Below are 10,623 nucleotides of genomic sequence, written 5' to 3'. Positions count from 1 at the left end.
AGCCCTTTTGTACTTTTATATGTCCCCCCCCCAAATATTTGCAAACATTTGAAAAAAAATGTATGCTTCAAAGTACTCATTGAATTAAGGGTTCTATATTCTTATTTCTCTGTTTCTATATATATTAATTGAGTAGGGTTTTAAGTGCTTAATTCTTCTACCTATGTGTAATAGCTAGAAACTTTAATCAAAATGGAAGCTGTCATTGTTTTCTATATATTCTCTCTGGACAGTTTTTACTTTGACTTCCATAAGATTGATTCTTTTAGATTCAAGCACATTTTTCATTCATTTTGTCATATTCACCACAATTTTGAGTTTTGAGGTGTCTTAATTTCACTCGAGTCAAATCTTTCTTTTCCATGTGTGTTTGTGTGTGTGTGTGTGTGTGTGTGTGTGTGTGTGGTGTGTACATGCATGTTTGCCTGTGCGTGTTTGTGTGTGTGTGTAAGCCTCTGGTTGATAATAGCTCTACATCTTGTTAATCAAGACAGATTCTCAGTTTAACCCAGAGCTCACCAATGTGGTTAGCCTAGCTACACAGCATGCCTGTAGGACCACTAGTCTCCATCTCTTGAGAGCTGAAATTCAGGCAGACCACCATGCTCACCACACACTGAGTTCTAAGGATTTGAGCTTGGCACAGGTATGCTTCTACAGCAAACACTTTATCCAAGGAGTTATCTCCCAAGCCCAAATTAAACATTTTTTATAGTTGGTAAACTCCAAATACTTCTGGATCCTAGGAGATTTAGTGAATATTTATATGATTTGCTCCATAATTATTTCATTTTACAAACTTACTTCCATTCCATCCTGACCTGAAAGGCCTTTACATACATATATCAGACATGCTAGTCGTGTCTGCATACATTGTGAAAGTACTAGGCTTTTGTTTTTCAGGATTTGTTTGCTTGTTTGTTTGTTTGTGTGTGTGTGTGCCCATATATACGCTCACTTTGAAATGACTTATTTAGAAATATTAGAGGGTGTGGTATAGCATAAGAAGAAAGATAACATGGGTCATGGATTCAGGAACGAAAACATTTCTGTGAGCCGGACTAATTTTGTGAGGAATGCAACCACATAGACAACACACAGAATTTTAGTTCGCTGTGTAAGAAACAAATATCCATGTCTTTATATGCATAGCGTCTTATTTCCTCTGGCCACAAAATAGCATTGTTCAATGTGCTCCTCCTCCAGGCTTGGTGTGTGTGTGTGGTGGTGGTGGGGGTTGTGTGAGCCTTTCTTAATGCTTTTCTCTTTGCCCCTCACTCTGGAGAAGGCAGTTCATGCCTGGATGGAGGGTGTTGTGAAAATAAGTTCTGACGTGGTGAGGAAGTAAATATGAACGTGTGGGGCTTTGTCAGAATGCATCAAATAGGATTGGTGCTCTTTCCTATTTCTCATGGGCGCTCCGTCAGACCCCGGGATACTCAGAGAAACCTAAAATTCCGAACATTCTGTAGCTTTCAAAGTTTAGGTTTCTCAGAAGACCCTTCTCGGAAGAAGGTTAGAGAGGAAGTGACTCAACAGCCCAAGCTGGAACTTAAAGAGCTCTATTTTCAGCGAGGAAGTCTCCTCTGTAGGGCTGTTTCCGTGGGACACAGCAAGAAGGTCCATCCCCTTTCCAGCCTCTGTAATTACGACGGAACACGGGCAGCGGGCTGTGTGTGTGATACTCGATTTAAAAAAAATTGCATTTTTCATACACTCAGCTGTTCTGTCTGGGTTTTTGTGCAGGGATTTCCCTTTGAGGCCAATCCTGATGTCAGAGTTTTCTGAAAGCGCTCGCTGTGACTGCTGATTCCTTGCCCTTAAGTTTTGGGATTCCATTGTTTCCCCTTATTGTCTCCGCTGGCTGCTGACTTCATTTTAAAACAGACATTTTTTTTCCCCCGAGCATTTTAAGAGTCACAGCAAAACTGTGCAGACACAACCAAGAATTCCTATCAGCTTCCTGTGTCTCACACACAACTCTTGCCTTTATCACGAGAGTGGGGCTTCTAGAACAAAAGAGGAAGCCAACAGCTGTACTTGCCCTCACCCGGAGACTGAAGTCTGGACTAGCGCTCACTTTCCGTGTTTGCTCTGCGGGCTTTCACAATGTTCTAAGTAAGACACATATGCATCATGAAATCATCATACGATATGCACACACACAGTCTGGGGAGGGGGAGTGTCTTCTGCCAGTTAAAGAATTAAGAAGCAGGAGAAATCTGGAGCAGCAGAGAAAACTCTAATGCTGCAGACAGCAACACACAGAATCGGCAACTGAAGAAAGACATTTATTGGGGTTAAGAACTATGGGTTTGAAACAGACACACAGAGAAAAGGACCCTCCTTCTCCAGAGCAGAGCGGGCCTTGGGGAGCCAAAAATTCCAGTCACCTTTTAAGGCCTTTTTTGTTGTTGTTGTTGTTGTTTATTTATCCTGGAAGAGTTTTTCTCCACTAATTTAGGGTTGGTCAGTTTGAAGAAAGATGGTAAGGTTGATTCACCCACAAGTATTGTGTAAGCAGGCCTGACCAGGACTTTCAGGGAGTCAGTCCAACGACAGGGGAATTACTGGTAGGAAGCAAAACAAAACAAATAATCAAAACAACCTGGCCCTTGGCCTGTGAAGGTCTGATGCCCCAAAGTCGGGCGAATGCCAGGCTGGTGAAGTGAGAGTGGGTGGGATAGGGGGTTTGCAGAGGGGAAATCGGGAAAAGGGATAACATTTGAAATGTAAATAAATAAAATATCCAACAAAAATAAAAACAAACAAACAAACAAAACCCCGAAACAACCTACAAGGCCTTTGCCTTTTAAACTCTAACAGGGGTGATCTTGTGGACAGCCTTTTCAGAGCAGACGTATTTTAAAGTTCTATTTATTTATTTTGCTGGGCTGAGTTTGTACCTCATTGCATGTGTATGCAAGTGCTCTACCGTGGGGTTATACTCCCAGTACCAATCATACCTTTAAAAAAAAGATAAAAAAGAATTCAATTCTAAATTACAGAATCTATTTGTAAATTCGTTGCTATTTTTAAGATAAAGACATCAGTGACAACTGCTTCTTGAAGAGATGGAGACAGCGCTACGTGTAATTTCAGGTGAAGATCTTGGAAAAGACACATTGTTGTACTGATTTGATGAACAGGTAGTTTCCTGCCTCCAGCTGCTGTTTTTCTGCATGAGACGCCTGCTGAGAAAAGAGACAAGCAAAGTTAACTTGTTTGAAAAAGTAACTAAAATTCATTATTTCTCTTCCCATCTACCTTTCTGCTGCCAAGAGCAGAAACTTTGTATCTTGGAGGGGAGAAGGTGGAGGGGACAATTCCCAAACATTTATCCTTCCTGATTAAGTTAGAGAACTAAGGTGTTTCAAACTGGGGCGCTGAATTTCAGTTAGTTCTTTTACATAAATCTGTGTTTATGGACACAATGGCCGCATTGAAATGAGGTGGCTGAGAAGTATACTTTGTTTCGACAGGTGGAACTCCCAGAGATCCTGTTAGGCTGTGCTTATTGGTCTCTCACGACATGGATGGTGGTACAATCACGTAATGGGAAGCTTTAAAATCTCACAGTGAGAAATCCATTTTGTTTGGCGCTGTCAACCAACTTCCCATGTCACCATTTGTAAACATCACTGTGGTGAAGGAAGCTTGAGAGTGAGTGCTCTAGGTAACTGTGGAAAGAAACATGATCTATAGGAGGTTTGCTAGCTGTTGATTCCCGAGTGTTAAATATGGCAGCCTAAGGCAAGACAGCAGAATTATTTAAAGAGAGGCTATATACAGAATGAATGAGAATATCAATTTTAATGTCATTGTCTGGAGTCAAACCCTGCTCTTTTATCATAAGACTGTGCTCTATTCTAAGAGGCACGCTGCTCATGCTTTTGAATTTATGCTAAGAATTTTGCAGCTGCTTCTTCTTCTTTTTTAATCAGTGGACTACTATTTGTCTTAAGAATACTATTCAGTGTTGGTTGGAGATGAGGAAGTCACAAAACTAGGGGACGCTGTTATGTGGAGAGGATGTGGCTTAGGAAACCTGTCAATCACAGTCAGGCCCAGGAGACCACACTGCTGCTCACCACTTCCCAACTTTATGAGCGAGCCGAGCAAGCCGTTTGCTGGAGAATAGCAGGTGGTGGCATTAAAGAAGCCACTCAGAGTGAGAGAAACGAAGGGAAATAGAGATATACACGCTCACACATGTGCTTAAAGTAAAAAAAAAAAAAAATCAACCTAATTTTTTTTTAATATGGTAACTACTGGTTCCTAAAAATGGAGAGTTCAATGATAGAAAATACATTATATGTAATATACACAAAATGTATTATGACTTAAAAATAAATCTTGTCACTTATATGGCAGATTAATTGGAAATCATAGATGGAAGACAATATTTAAATATGAGGGTTTTTTTTTTGTTTGTTTGTTTTGTTTTTTTGAGAATCACTACTTACTTCAAATCCTGGAATCTCTCATGTTTCTTTCAAATACAGCAGGGTTAAAAATATGTGAATAGCTGACTCAGTAATTTCTATATCAACTGTGGTTTAGAAGAACGTGCACTGAGGCACGTGACTGGTTGAGCCGTTGGGGGTGGGGGGATGGGGAGAGAAGGGTGTGACTGAGAGGGAGAAGAAATTGCTGGGCGTCCATGGGCAGGGGAGGATGAGCGGGAAGCAGCAGAGAAGATGGTGTAGTGCCCATTGGATGGAAAATTGTGGCTGTTTTGATGGTTAGAGGTTAGCATGCCCTTCTGAATAACTACCCCCAGTCAGCACATGACTGAGGGCCGCCCTGTTGAGACTGTGGGAATCTCTAGTCAAACGTTTGCTGCGTAGCTCAGAGGCTTGATTTCACACTGTTGAGAGCACTGCCCTGTTCTCTAGGTGTGGGGTAGCCCCTGCAGTGACAACCCGAAGGAACACAAATACACAGAACCGGGCACAGTAATGAACTTGAAGCATAGTCAAAGACGCCGTGAGGATGCAGGAAGCCTCTCTGCCCCCAGTCCCAAGAATATGGACATACTGTGTTCAGAAAAGTGTTCAATTTCTACACTTCCTGCCCTGGGTAATTGAATCAAATCTTTCTAGGTTTTAATAAACGAAGAGACCAGGTGACCTTGCGAACATACAAGAAGGCATGCTGTCGTCCATGATTGTATGTGAAACTTCAGAAAGGACTTCCTTGTCCAAGCTTTCAGTCTTTCAATATGCTTTGTATTTACATCTCTAAGCTCTATCTATCTATCTATCTATCTATCTATCTATCTATCTATCTATCTATCTATCTATCATCTATCTGTCTATCATCTATGTATCATCTATCTATCTATCTATCTATCTATCTATCTATCTATCTATCATCATCATCTACCAAATACAACTGAGTAAACTTTCGCTCTCTTCAGATACATCAAAAGAGGGCATCCAAAGCCTCGACACCATGTGGTTGCTGGGAATTGAACTCAGGACCTCTGTAGGAGCGGTCAGTGTTCTTAACTGCTGAGTCATCTCTCTAGCCCCCTACAAGTACTTTATACATATAGATCCTTTTTTTTTTTTTTTTTTTTTTTTTTTTTTTTTTTTTAAGACAGGGTCTCTCATTGTAGCCCTGGATGTCCTGGAACTCAGGGTGGCCTTGAACTTACAGAGATCCAACTGCATTTTGAGTGCTGAGATTAAAGGTGGGTGCCCCCACCAACTGCCATAATATTTTCTTATTTTATAATCATTATTACGTTTGTAGTATCTTTGAATGAGCAGCAGTTTGAAATTTTTTTATTAGATATTTTCTTCATTTACATTTCAAATGCTATCCCAAAAGTCCCCTATACCCTCCCCCTGCCCTGCTGCCCTACTCACTCATTCCCACTTCTTGGCCCTGGCTTTCCCCTGTACTGGGGCATATAAAGTTTGCTAGACCAAGGGGCCTCTCTTCCCAATGTTGGACGACTAGGCCATCTTCTGCTACATATGCAGCTAGAGACACAAGTTCTGGGGGTACTAATTAGTTCATATTGTTGTTCCATTTATAGGGTTGCAGATCCCTTTAGCTCCTTGGGTACTTTCTCTAGCTCCTCCATTGGGGGCCCTGTGCTCCATCCTATAGATGACTGTGAGCATCCACTTTTGTATTTACCAGCTACTGTCCTAGCCTCACAGGAGACAGCTATATCAGGGTCCTTTCAGCAAAATCTTGCTGACATATGCAATAGTGTCTGTATTTGGTGGCTGATTATGGGATGGACCCCCAGGCAGGACAGTCACTGGATGGTCCATCCTTTCGTCTTAGCTCCAAACTTTGTCTCTGCAACTCCATCCATGGATATTTTATTCCCTATTCTAGGGAGGAAGGAAGTATCCACACGTTGGTCTTCCTTCTTGATTTTCTTGTGTTTTGAAAGTTGTATCTTGGGTATTCTAGGTTTCTGGGCTAATATCCACATATCAGTGAGTGCATATCAAGTGACTTCTTTCATGATTGGGTTACCTCACTCAGGATGATATCCTCCAGATACATTTGCCCAAGAATTTCACAAATTCATTGTTTTTAATAGCTGAGTAGTACTCCATTGTGTAAATGTACCATATTTTCTGTATCCATTCCTCTGTTGAGGTACATCTGGGTTCTTTCCAGCTTGTGGCTATTATAGATAAGGCTGCTATGAACATAGTGGAGCATGTGTCCTTATTACCAGTTGGAACATCTTCTGCCCAGGAGAGGAATTGATGGAACTACCGATAGTACTATGTCCAGTTTTCTGAGGAACCGCCAGACTGATTTCCAGAGTGGTTGTACCAGCTTGCAATCCCACCAGCAATGGAGGAGTGTTCCTCTTTCTCCACATCCTTGCCAGCATCTGCTGTCACCTGAATTTTTGATCTTAGCCATTCTGACTGGTGTGAGATGGAATCTCAGGGATGTTTTGATTTGCATTTCTCTGATGGTTAAGGATGCTGAACATTTTTTCAGGTGCTTCTTGGCCATTCAGTATTCCTTAGGTGAGAATTCTTTGTTTAGCTCTGTACCCCATTTTTAATGGGGCTATTTGAAATTCTGGAGTTCAGCTTCTTGAGCTCTTTGTATATATATATGATATTAGTCCCCTATCAGATTTAGGATTGATAAAAATTCTTTCCCAATATATGTTGGTGGTCTTTTTGTCTTATTGACTATGTCTTTTGCCCTACAGAAGCTTTGCAATTTTATGAGGTCCCATTTGTTGATTCTTGATCTTACAGCACAGGCCATTGCTGTTCTATTCAGGAATTTTCCCCCTGTGCCCATATCTTCAAGGGTTTTCCCTACTTTATCCTCTATAAATTTCAGTGTCTCTGGTTTTATGTGGCGTTCTTTGATCCACTTAGACTTGATCTTTGTACAAGGAGATAAGAATGGATCAATTCACATTCTTCTACATGATAACCGCCAGTTCTGCCAGCACCATTTGTTGAAAATACTGTCTTTTTTCCCATTGGATGGTTTTAGCTCCCTTGTCAAAGATCAGGTGACCATAGTTGTGTGGGTTCATTTCTGGGTCTTCAATTCTATTCCATTGATCTACCTGTCTTTCGCTGTACCAGTACCATGCAGTTTTTATCACAGTTGCTCTTTAGTACAGCTTGAGGTCAGGCATGGTGATTCCACCAGAGGTTCTTTTATTGTTGAGAATAGTTTTTTTTTTTTTTTTTTTTTTGTTATTTCAGATGAATTTGGAAATTGCCCTTTCTAATTCAGTGAAGAATTGAGTTGGCATTTTGATGGGGATTGCATTGAATCTGTAGATTGCTTTTGGAAAAATAGCCATTTTTACTATATAAATCCTGCCAATCCATGAGCATGGGAGATCTTTCCATCTTCTGAGATCTTTTTCAATTTCTTTCTTCAGAGACTTGAAGTTCTTGTCATACAGATTTTTCACTTTCTTAGTTAGAGTCACGCCAAGGTATTTTATATTATTTGTGACTATTGAGAAGGGTGTTGTTTCCCTAATTTCTTTCTCAGCCTGTTTATCCTTTATGTACAGAAAGGCCACTGATTTGTTTGAGTTAATTTAGCAGTTTGAAATTTTAAGAACTAAGTTTGTCAACATATTTCTTTGTCTGACTGTTTGGTATTTTAAGAAATCTTTCAAACTCTGAAGTTGTAAAGATATGTAGACTTGGAAAAGTAACAAATTTTATTCCTTAATTCATCTAAAATGCTTCCTACGTAAGGCAGGAATAGGGAAGCAATTGCATTTATTTTATTGGCTTTGCAATAGCAGGAATGGTCATGGCTATCTTAATGATTAGGTTGCTTCATCTGAGAATGTGTTGACATTAGTCACTGTCCTTTCTGTCTCTGGTTTGTTTTGTTGGTGTCTTTCCTCAGGTCAAGGACAGCTTTTCGTTTTTGCCACTTTCTTACTTACCTTCTTTGTATTTTTTAAGAATTATATTGAAGATTCTTAAGTCACCCTTTTGTTTAATAATGTAATTTTCTATTTAAAGGATTTCCGGTAGATTTTTGAATTATATTAGTAATTATTATTAATTTAGACATATATTTCTGGAATCGTTTAAGCTCAGTGCTGATGTAAATATATATATATAAATGATGACTTCGTTTAAACAGTTTGTCCTTAATTTTCTGATGGGTAATTCATCTTTTGCTTGGTGCAGTGGTTCCCTAGATCTGTGAAGTGTGTGTGGAAAGTCAGTGTGGGTTTCAGATGTGCCAGATCTCCCAGAGGAAAGGTCTCTTCTGATGCTTCCTTAGAGACCACTTGATTCTTACTCTCCTACTAGCTTTTTAAGTGAGTTTTTATATCTACATTCTTATATAATTTAGGTTTTTTTGCATTTCAAATGATCTGACATTAATGAAAACTTCAGCAACTTGTCAAATTCTTTTTATTGTTTTTCAAACTTTAAAATATATTGTATTTATTCTGTGAGAACCTCATATATATATATAAGTATATATATATACATATATACATATATATATATATGTATATATGATATATTTTTCTTATTCCTACTCCCTACTAAATCTCAAACCCCACCTTCTGGGCTATCCTCTGCCCCAAACTTCAGGTCTGTCTGTCTGTCTGCCTTTCTTTCTTTTTTTCTTTCTTGCTTGCTTGCTTGCTTGCTTGCTTGCCTGCTTGCCTGCCTGCCTGCCTCCCTGCCTGCCTGCCTGCCTTCCTTCCTTCCTTCCTTCCTTCCTTCCTTCCTTCCTTCCTTCCTTCCTCTCCTCCTCCTCCTCCTCCTCCTCCTTCTCTCTCTCTCTCTCTCTCTCTCTCTCTCTCTCTGCTGCCATTATATAGGGCCATTTATTGGAATATGTGATTGATTGACAGTTTAATCCCTAAAACACTTGTCACTACCTCCATTTTCGTTATATTTTCTCTCTCCATCCATCCCTTCCTTAATTTGATCAATTTTTCTGTATTACAAACTTATTAAGAGACTCAGATTTTTTAACTCTGTATAAAGTTTTTGTTAGATTATGGTTTTGTCTTTAACATGTCTTTTCTTATGATTTCTTTTGTATAACATTCTACTCTTTTTTTTTTAATTTTGGGAATCACAGAATTATAAGTACTCATGTTGAGTGTTCTATTTTCTACCTCTAGGTATTTGAGCATCTATTTCCTAGTTGAAAACCCAGTAGCCTCCTCACCAGCTTCAGCATCCAGATATGATGTGCTTGCATTCTTCTGGTCTTCTTGTAGCCTGAACTCATTCCACCTCCCCACAACGCCAACATTTCACTTCTTTTATTTGGAGGAGGACGTTTGGAAGTTGTGTTTCTGGAAATGTTTTGTATTTATTTTCCCAGTAAACTTAAGAAAACTTAAAAGTAATTAAATGTTTTTTTCCTTTTGAAAAGACAGAATCTTAAAACACTTGGAGTATGTCTTCTTTCAAATGTACATGTCAATGGTGCCTAATATTTTTTGTTTCCTTACATTTTTGTTTTGTTTTGTTTGGTTTGGTTTGGTTTGGTTTGGTTTCCCAAGACAGGGTTTCTCTGTGTAGCCCTGGCTGTCCTGGAACTCACTTGGTAGACCAGGCTGTCCTCAACCTCAGAAATCTGCCTGCCTCTGCCTCCCGAGTGCTGGGATTAAAGGCATGCGCCACCAATGCCCAGCTGTTTCCTTACATTTTTAAAGTTACAAATTAGCTCTGTTATTATATTATACACTCAATACTGCTGAGATTTGAAAAAAAATCAAGCATACTTTTCTTGTAGTCAGATATTCACTCTTGGACTGTTTCTATGCCAAATATAAACTACATCTTCTGGTTATAAATAAGTTTTGATTAAAAAAACAATAACAAACAAACAAAAATATTGACTAAGTTTTCATCTCTCATTAAGAAAGAGATTCATTTTTATTTCATTTATTCAAAAAAGTAAGTGGACAGGATGGGGACTGCAGGGAAAGAAAAAAGAGGAACTTTTTTACTATGGTGCAAAGACTCTGTTTGGGATAATAATGTGGGTAACCGTGGAGGGCAGTAATGAGTGCTTGGGTTATGAATGCTGTCCATGAATTGTGTACTTGACAATGATTGGATGCTGCCCTTTATTCTCCTGTGTTCTAACGTGTATGTG

At 39.4% G+C, this 10,623-nt stretch overlaps 2 long non-coding RNA genes across 7 annotated transcripts; one reads left to right on the top strand and one right to left on the bottom strand.

Annotated features, from left to right (window-relative positions):
* Positions 1-2,278: 2,278 nt before the first annotated feature.
* On the bottom strand, positions 2,279-4,556 carry Gm31072 (predicted gene, 31072). 3 transcript variants are annotated; one of them, NR_168699.1, is made up of 3 exons: positions 4,467-4,556; positions 2,967-3,194; positions 2,279-2,570 (listed from the first exon to the last, which is right to left on the bottom strand). It is a non-coding gene; the product is annotated as a predicted gene, 31072 (long non-coding RNA). The 3 variants fall into 3 exon arrangements; NR_168698.1 differs by having other exon boundaries at positions 2,279-3,194; NR_168700.1 differs by lacking the exon at positions 2,279-2,570 and having other exon boundaries at positions 2,862-3,191.
* A 70-nt stretch (positions 4,557-4,626) lies between these two features.
* On the top strand, positions 4,627-10,350 carry 1700100I10Rik (RIKEN cDNA 1700100I10 gene). 4 transcript variants are annotated; one of them, NR_126549.1, is made up of 5 exons: positions 4,627-4,751; positions 5,106-5,172; positions 5,423-5,499; positions 5,605-5,698; positions 9,638-10,350. It is a non-coding gene; the product is annotated as an RIKEN cDNA 1700100I10 gene (long non-coding RNA). The 4 variants fall into 4 exon arrangements; NR_126550.1 differs by lacking the exons at positions 5,423-5,499; positions 5,605-5,698; NR_126551.1 differs by lacking the exons at positions 5,106-5,172; positions 5,423-5,499; positions 5,605-5,698.
* Positions 10,351-10,623: the final 273 nt, after the last annotated feature.

The sequence above is a fragment of the Mus musculus genome, chromosome 14 (assembly GCF_000001635.26).
Source record: "Mus musculus strain C57BL/6J chromosome 14, GRCm38.p6 C57BL/6J".
Taxonomy (NCBI): Eukaryota; Metazoa; Chordata; class Mammalia; order Rodentia; family Muridae; genus Mus; species Mus musculus.
This window is presented reverse-complemented; position numbering and strand designations above follow the sequence as displayed.